Source organism: Poromitra crassiceps, assembly GCF_964638095.1.
Source record: "Poromitra crassiceps genome assembly, chromosome: 7".
NCBI classification, from domain to species: Eukaryota; Metazoa; Chordata; class Actinopteri; order Beryciformes; family Melamphaidae; genus Poromitra; species Poromitra crassiceps.
The window spans coordinates 58,404,976-58,414,138 of record NC_139628.1 but is presented as its reverse complement, the minus strand read 5'-3'; the positions used below and the strand labels follow the sequence as shown (position 1 = coordinate 58,414,138).

Here is a 9,163-nt window from a genome sequence, read left to right as displayed (position 1 = left end):
CAGCGCAGGTTACCTGAGGTCACTCTGAACCAAGTGCTCAGCTTACATCAGCAACACAGCAGGGCTCCAAAATATCCCCGAAATTTGGGATTTGACAATAATCACAATAAGACATTTTAACATTTTGAGTATGAATGGATCGCCTTGAAAGTAGTTGATTTAAAAAATCTATATATTTATATACAGAAACCAAATGTGTCAAAATGCTTCAGCTCTCTGTCATCAGATCGATACTTTAAATCAGTGATTCTTCTCAAACTCTTTCATATCAAGGAGCCTCATTTAGCCCAGATTAGAGGCACAGACCCCCATTTAATGAGATTTTGTCTCGGATCCAAATCGGAGAATATTTTTGTCTGATATGATTTTGTGCAGAATTCCATGACTGATCTGTATTGTCGGTAGAGAGAGAACAGAGAAACTATGACCTAAACAAGTCATTCTACTACAATCTAACCGTGTTAACTTCTTGTAAATGGAATAATGGTAAAAGTGAAACTTTCATAGATTATAGATTCATTACACACAAAGTGAAATATCTCTAGCCTTTATTTGTGTCATTTTTCATCATTTTGGCCTACAGCTCCAGAAAAGTATTTCAATAAATTAGAATAGTGTGAAGAAAATCAGCAGTTACTTCTCAGTTATGACTGACTCCAGCCTCTGTCCACTCCCTCTGAATCTCCGCCAAATTTTTTAATCGTCTGCTTGACAATCCGCTGAAGCCCACGGTCATCCATGGTATTTCCATGATATTCAATTTTTTTGAAAGGATCTGTATGGGTATGTACATGAATTCAAGCTTTCTCTCTCACACACACACTTTTGTAACATTCATGGTGGCAGATGCAGGATCCACTCTACTCTGCCACCCTGCAGTTATTAAATATGGCCCCCATTGCCCCCTTTTTCCATCAATTGACATGAACAGAAACACACGCGCACACATGACACGACTACCTTGCCTCATTTAACCTAAGTGTGGTGAAATTGTTGGGGAGGGGCCAACCGACAGAATGACCTGCTGAGCTGCTGGTCACAACTCTTAAATTAAATAGGATTTGAACATTTAATAACTTGTCAAATACTTTCCATTGACATTTGTCTGGCCATGTCTGTGCACTGTGCAGGTGATGGAAACACAAATGAGCATCTTTCTAGGACATGGATCTACTGGCTCGACCCCTGTACGATCTGCTTCCAGCTCTGCGAGTAAGGCCTGTCATGTTTGGTATTCACCTCTGTAAATCAGTCCTCAGATTGACTGTTACCTTTTCCATTCCATACACAGGACGGAGAATTCAGGACTCTTTCCGAAGAAGAACATTGAACCAACCTCAAAGAGGCAATTATTTTTATTATTTTTTAGTAATCTCTGGTGAAATGTGTATTGACGAGCAATAATGACTTGAAATATGTTTAACTTAAAGTGGAACTGTCATGGTGAAGCCCATGTCCTATAATAGTAATATGCCAAACAGTAACATTACCCTGGATGAAATTAGTATTTGTTTGTAAATATTGTAAATACATTACACCTTGGGGGCTACACAGGAGGTGGTGGTTAAGTGGAGCACTGTTTGGGTTGGAGATGTGTGTCTTCACTGTAGTCTGTCGCCCATGTCACTGCAGCGTCTCAGCCGTGCGGGGAAGCCTTCCTGCCTGGGCGATAGTTAACACTCTGTGTGCTGTGTCCACGTAATCCTCCTGCATTCTCTCACGTTGTAAAATCCCTTCAAACAGTTAAATAACAACACAGAGACATTTTATTAGCTAATGACTTTATTGGGAAACATTGTGTAACCCTAACCCTGTGCAAAACGTTCGTACCCCCATGTGTTTTCTCACCGTTTCATTTCTCTTCCTGATCTGCCCGGCCCGCACACAGACTGCAATCATCAAGACAGGTCTCATCTACTATTAAAGGTAAGATGTGAGGCATCGTTATTACATTTAGACTGTTTAATAACAATTGAAAATCTTGCTCGTACACTGCTCAAAAAAATTAAAGGAACACTTTGAAAACACATCAGATCTCAATGGGGGGGAAAATCATGCTGGATATCTTTCCTGACATGGACTTGGTAATGTGTTAGGAACGAAAGGATGCCACATTGTTTGGAAAATAAAATGATCAACCTGCACTAGAGGGGCAACAATAGAGAGACAAAGTGACCGCCTACTTCCTGCTTCAGCACTGTACCAGAGAATTTCATCCGCCATTTATTTTCCCATAGACATTTCGTAAAATGCTTATAATAGTTATTATATATAATTATATATATAATAGTTCGTCGAACCAAACGGTTCAGCTAACGCTATAATCGGGAGAGACCATAGAACATTTCACTTGGACCAACAACATAAAAACATTGAAAAAACCTGCATTTGTTTTACGTTTTGGTCCCAGTGAGATGTTATGCCATCTCTCCTGTTTCTAAATATATCTGTACCGTTTGGTTTGAACCAGTACAACTATTTTTAAAAGCATTTTACAAAATGAAAATACATTACAACTATTTAATCAATTTATTCCTAACTTTTAACTTTATTTTAACTATCACAGGTCTAACTCCCATCCCCCATCTCTCTCCCACAGTACTCTGTCTACTGCTGCATCCTGTCTCTCATTGCGTCATCATCCTCGGCTGCAAGAAGGAGCTCTTCATGGCCTATGGACGCATCCTCTATCCACACGACTGGAACTGCAACAGGTGGGACTGAACTCTGGATGTCAACCCTGTATCCTGTCACATGGTCTTATTGTACTGTGAGGGGGGAGGGGGTCCTCATGCATTACAGGATATGAGTCATAATTGAACACTAGTCACTCACTCTAGTCACTTAGATTTCATGCATCGTCTAGTTCAGTCTCATGAAGTATTTCAGAGGTGGTGAGATCTTATCAGAACCAGTGACCACCATAGTATGATGATCATCTTAAATACCTTGATACCAACATCATTAGACAACCAGGGTCAAAGACACAGAGACAAACAAACAAACGATGTTACAATTATTAACCCTAATTATTCCTGCATCCCTAAAATGACCATGTATGAATAGGTGAAACATTTCAAATGAAACTGAGGTCCAACCATGAATTCCCCTTTGTGCTACAGCATTAACGATGCATCTGTCCTGAATGAGCTTGGCCTGGTTAAACACCCCCAGGTGATGAGCTGCATATATATCACCCTGTTCCTGGTCACTATGCTCATCATCTCACAACAGGTAAGGAGAATGCTCCTCACCCCATTTCCCTCCCCGTTTTTATCCCTTATTTCTCAGAGACACACACACACACATGAATAACTTTGTATTGCTCACAGGCATAAAGACAGACTGATAGCATCCCTATAGAGTTAACGGTGCCTCGCAAGTACCTGGATGGCAGATGTGTGACCTTTGGTTCCTAACCTTTCTTACATCCCTCCTTCATGGCCCTCCTCTCTTTTACCTAGATTAAGAGCTGCTTTTCTGCCAGTGATGTGGCTTTGACTATGTAACAAGTAGCTTCTTGCGTCTTATGCTATGCTGGAGTTTGTCATTTTGCCTTGAAATAACAAGTTTTCTCAAAATAATTTCTCAAATTGAGTGCAAACCTCTCCAACCTCTATATCTAAATATATATATATATATATATATATATATATATATATATATATATATATATATATATATATATATATATATATATATATTTTAAAAAAAAAGTATATATATAATATATATATGAAGAGTTCATTTGCAAAAACAGGTAAACGCCATTCTTCTGTTTGATACTCCCTGGAGTGCACATAGAAAACATTGAGTTGATTTATGTGGAAATTATCGGATGAATATGTTTTAGTTATGATTGATAATAAACATTTCCCAAAAATAAATTAATTACAGTATCAATACATCAATATATAAAATAAAATGATAAAAAATCCAAACGGAGATACCTGTTTTTGCAAATGAACTCTTCATATATACTTTTATATATATATATATATATATATATATATATATATTTAGAAGAAGAAGAAAAAACACCTCCCTCATCCTCACCACCCGTCTCTCTCTGCTAGAACGAGTCGTGCTTCCGACTGCTGAAGAACAAGAACCACACAGATCAGGACGAGATCGAGACCAGGGAGAACCTGAACCACCTGCTGCTGGAGAACGTTCTGCCGGCCCACGTGGCCACGTTGTTTGTCGGGGAGAACAAAAAGAACGAGGTGGGACTCCACTCAAACTCTTTACTTAAGAGAAGCACAAGGTAGGCGCCCCGGGTTACAGGTGGATTTCTGTGACCAACAGGCCCCGCCTTCCCTCCCTCATCCACGTCTCCATCACTCCACTGGCTCTCATTGGCATGTCTGGTGACTTTGACACCGGTACACACGGTTGACATGAAATTGGGCACCCGGGTAGTGCAGCAGTAGATTTCCTGCCTACCTTTTGCTCGGCAGTACCAAAAAAACTTTAATTGCCGATTTATTACATTTGTTGTCTGCGGGGAAGCCTTCCTGCCTGGGCGATAGTTAACACTCCGTGTGCTGTGTCCACGTAATCCTGCAATCTCTCACGTTGTAAAATCCCTTCAGTTAAATAACAGAGACATTTTATTAGCTAATGACTTTATTGTGCAAAATGTTTGTACCCCCGTGTGTTTTCTCACCTCTTCTCAGTTCTAATTTTCCTGGTCTGGACTGAGGAGGCGAAACGGAGGCAGATGGGTCCAACCCATGGTCCAACCTCACTTGTAGACGGGGAGCAGTGGAACATGCCAAGTGTGATTCAGTAGGGGGGTTTAATTGATTACAGTTTTTCACAATTGCTTAAACACATTTATAGACTACCTCACTTTCTCAAAATCCGAAACACAAATCTCAAAACTCACACACAAAATGCAAAATCCTACACTTCTCTTGCAAAAGCACACTTTGCCCTCAAAACAGTGTTAACTCTTCACTAAATGGTATTTTCTTTTCAAATGACAAACACATACATCATGGAGTCATTATAAATGATGACGTATGGGAAAGTCAATGTAATAATAGTTGTGTTGAAGGGGACTCTTGTTGTATTGTGTGGTTAATTGAAACCTAATTATGTTTGTCTCTGCATAGGAGGGGCTGCATCCTTCAATGGGGGATTCATGTCCCTGCTTCTGACAGGGGAAGGCACCAGGACTGCTGCCTACATACTGTAACTGGACCCATTTGCAGGGGCTTAGCCTACTGTATGTGTTTGGTTTAGTTCAGTTTTGTCTTGTCTTGTCAAGTGATCTGTTTATTAAGGACAATAAAACCTTTTCGAGTAGTTTGTTGGGGAAAGCCAGAACAAAACTGCCTAGAGATCCATTGTTGGGGGTGAGAGAGAGGACAAGGCAGGAGAGAGAGGACAAGGCAGGAGAGAGCGGACAGGGAGAGAGAGGCAGGAGAGAGAGAGGACAGGGAGAGAGGACAAGGCAGGAGAGAGAGCGGACAAGGAGAGAGGAAAATGCAGGTTCAAGGCAAGAGAGAGGACAAGGCAATCCACCGCCATCCTCCCCACTGTCTGACCTCCCCTCCAACCTGTCCACCCATCCTCACCTGTCCTTCCAACTCCCGTCTCCCAACAAAATTCCCTCCTCTGCCATCTATGTATGTATCTCCCGGCCTGCTTCCTCTCACCCTGTTCGCACTCAACCACTCTACCATCTCTGCAGGGACTGACCCGCAGAGGAGAGAGGGGAGCGGGCACAGTCCCTGCAGAGATGGTGAGAGTGGTTGAGTGAGAACACGGTGAAGGAAGGAGACCGGGAGATGGCAGAGGAGGGAGGGGGGGATGGGATGGGATGGGAGAGGGGTATGGGATGGGGGAGGGAGGAGGAGGGTGGGGTGGGATGAGGGAGGGGGGGAGGAGAGGGAGGTGTGGGGGGATGGGATGGGGGAGGAGAGGGAGGAGGAGGATGGGATGAGGGAGAGGGGGGGGAGGAGAGGGAGGGGTGGGGGGATGGGATGGGGGGGGGATGAGGAGGAGGATGGGGGGGGATGGGGGAGGAGGAGGGGGGGGAGGGGTGGGGAGACGACTTCAAATCCCCTGCAGGAATTGAACCTGCACTTCTCCGCATACAATGCGGTCTGTTAAGGTGACCGCCTTAACCCCTAGACCATCAGCTAGGTAACTTACAATGGATCTCTAGGCAGTTTTGTTATGGCTTTCCCAATGAAAGACTTGAAAAGGTTTTAGTGTCCGTACCGGGATTCAAACCACAAACCTTTGGGTTGGAAGGCATGGTCTTTCACCACTGGACTACAGCCCAGCTCAAACACACAGAACATGCAGCAAGTCAAATAGATGTGGTTAAGATTAGATTAGGGTTTTCTTGACCATACCCTAACCCAATTGATATGGTGGTGGGGGGTATATATATATTTTTTTATTATTATTTTGTTTTCAATTATTAATATTATTATTTTCACATTTACTAATCATTAACCACTCTATTCAGGAATTGACCGACTAATCAGCAACTATCTAATGATTAACTAATATATTCACGAACTGACATGTATTAATCATTAAAGAAACAGTTAACTACTCTGAGTCTGAGTACGTTATTGCACGCATAGGCCTATCTTTACATTTAAACGTTTACATAGCAAAAATAGAAATAGAAGTAGGCTATGTCAGTGTTTTCCCCTGAATAGCTGAGAAAGTGGACACTGTCAATAGTTAGCACTGTGAAGCTGATACAATTCAGGTGGTGGTAATGCAACATTTAAGGATGCCAACTGCCATAAAACACAGAAGCTGAGAAAAAGGAAGTGCTGTGGGGTTGCAGCTGGTGAAAACAGTCTATACAGGAAGTAAACCGGATATTGAGGTGGGTTGTGACGGTTGTTATTAAGTTAAAACGGTCTATACCCAAAAAAGATATTTTAGATTAAAATAGTGTAAATTAAAGAAAAATTGCACGTCATGAAACCACCTGACCTTAGTATGATTTTAACTTAGTTTATCAATTGATGTTATTTATTATACATAAAAGATTATCTGTTAATGTTAATTTTTTTTCTACCATCACAAGTTTTCAGGGACTTTCTGAACTGGTTCTGAACTGTTATTATTTTCGGCTGCAGAAATTGGATCCTAAACATGGTGTTCTGATGGTGCTCAGCCCAGTTTGTGACCTTCTAAACAAAACTGTCATTGTATTCAAACGCCTCAAGCAACAGACTTGACTGTGTTGCAATGAATATTAATTATTTATGTGCAATATGGTTATTAACCCTGAGCGAGGACAGAGCTGTCAGTCATGGACAGAAAACAGAAAGCATCAACTTTTAACATTTTTTAATTTAAAACAAATTTTAATCTTTACATATTTTGTTTTAAATGTACAATCAAACAATCAATGTAATCATACATAAAATTCTTCATAATAATGCACGACTCTTAATAACACTACCCATAAATTAAAAAAAAGAAGGAAAAACATCGAGATCAGTATGAAATACAATGTTAGGCAACACCAGAAGTGAACAGAGACGACGTCACTGCTGACCCAATGGAAAGAGGACACAGTACCAACCCAACCTCCCTCTCCCTCTCTCTCTCTCTCTCACACACCTTTCCCCCTCTCATTTCCCTCCACACACATCAAACCGTTGGCAAAAGCGTTGAGATCAAATCTACAGCAGAGTTACACTTGTCACACGTACGACCGGCCAATACCGTGCTGCCACACGTACGACCGGCCAATACCGTGCTGCCACACGTACGACCGGCCAATACCGTGCTGCCACGCGTACGACCGGCCAATACCGTGCTGCCACGCGTACGACCGGCCAATACCGTGCTGCCACACGTACGACCGGCCAATACCGTGCTGCTGATGGAGAGGGACTGCTTAGTCCCATTGGCCAAAATGCCGACATTTTCACTAGTTGCTAGCTACCAGCCAAGGTGGCCAGAAAACGTTGGTATGTTTGTCTTCCTACATGGCTCTAGTTTATATTTTGCTACGATAACCCTGTCGATCTTGTAGCTTAATGATAGTTGGGGGGAAAAAAACTTGTTACAGCCTTTGGCTCTGATATGTCAACAAAATGGAAGAAGAATTTTGAACGTGGCTTTATCCAATGTTCAGATTTCTCTTCTGGAAATGTATGCAAATTAGCGCATACTGGTATTTATGCCTCATTTGCACAATTAAACATTCAATTTCAGAAAACTTGTAACACAAAAAAAGTATCTAAGTAATCAACTGGGGAAGTTTCAGGGTGATATCTATCAATTAAAAAATGTTACCCTATTCACCTGTGTAGTGTCTGTTTTGGTAGGTTCATAAATTTAGGTGATTTTTCTAAACGTTCCCCTCATAGGATTCCTTAAGACTTTTTCTCTCTCATTTAGAACATATTGAGAACACAAAATGACTATTATGTTTACAGAGATAAGCATCATTAAGATCAGCAGGGTTTTCATGCCAAAATATACATAGACACATGTCGGAAGAAGAAAACACCAAAATGGTTTGACCACCTTGGGTGGCACCAATTTGTGAACAGGCCCATGGACCAGACGGACGATTGAAGCGCAGAGTGCACAATGTTATCATGGAAACCTAATAAGAGGACAAAGAGGGACAGGAGGGGTGGGGACTGTTTTGACGAGCGCACAAGCAGGGCGACGGCTGCTTCCTGTCAGGCCGCTGGGTACATGTGGCAGGAGAGGACGTGCTAAGAGCAGTGGGCACTTGTGTTTGGACAGCTCTCCTTCAATGACTGTTAAGTGTCTGTTTGAACCGGCGGGGAGCTGGAATACTCTGGATCAGGTTTGATATAAAGTTGATTCATATTCATTATTAATTATAATTAATTCATTAATTAATCATATTAAGAAAGTATTCAAGTATGTATCATCCTATAAATCACTTCCTAAAACCTTTTATAGGCTTTGCTTTTATCTGGTCGCCTTTTATTAGTGTTTGACCTCCGTTTATGACTCGTATCTCTTGTTTTTATTGCCTTTGCTGTTGATTTTAAGCGTTTGATCTTTTGCAAAGTGCTTTGTCAATTCATAAACAGATCGTCTGATCAATAGAATGTATCTGAAAGTCAAATCAGTAAACCGGTCTGTGACTGACCACCTGCTGAACATCTGAATTAGCTTCACCACCTGC

General features: G+C 41.5%; 1 protein-coding gene across 1 annotated transcript in view; it reads right to left on the bottom strand.

Annotated features, from left to right (window-relative positions):
• Positions 1-7,598, bottom strand: part of ltb4r2a (leukotriene B4 receptor 2a) — a 135,596-nt gene extending 127,998 nt beyond the window's left edge. Inside the window, exon 1 of the mRNA XM_083640520.1 lies at positions 7,576-7,598. The gene's annotated coding sequence lies outside the window, so the exon portion shown is untranslated. The remainder of the gene's footprint in view (positions 1-7,575) is intronic.
• Between the last annotated feature and the right edge of the window lie 1,565 nt (positions 7,599-9,163).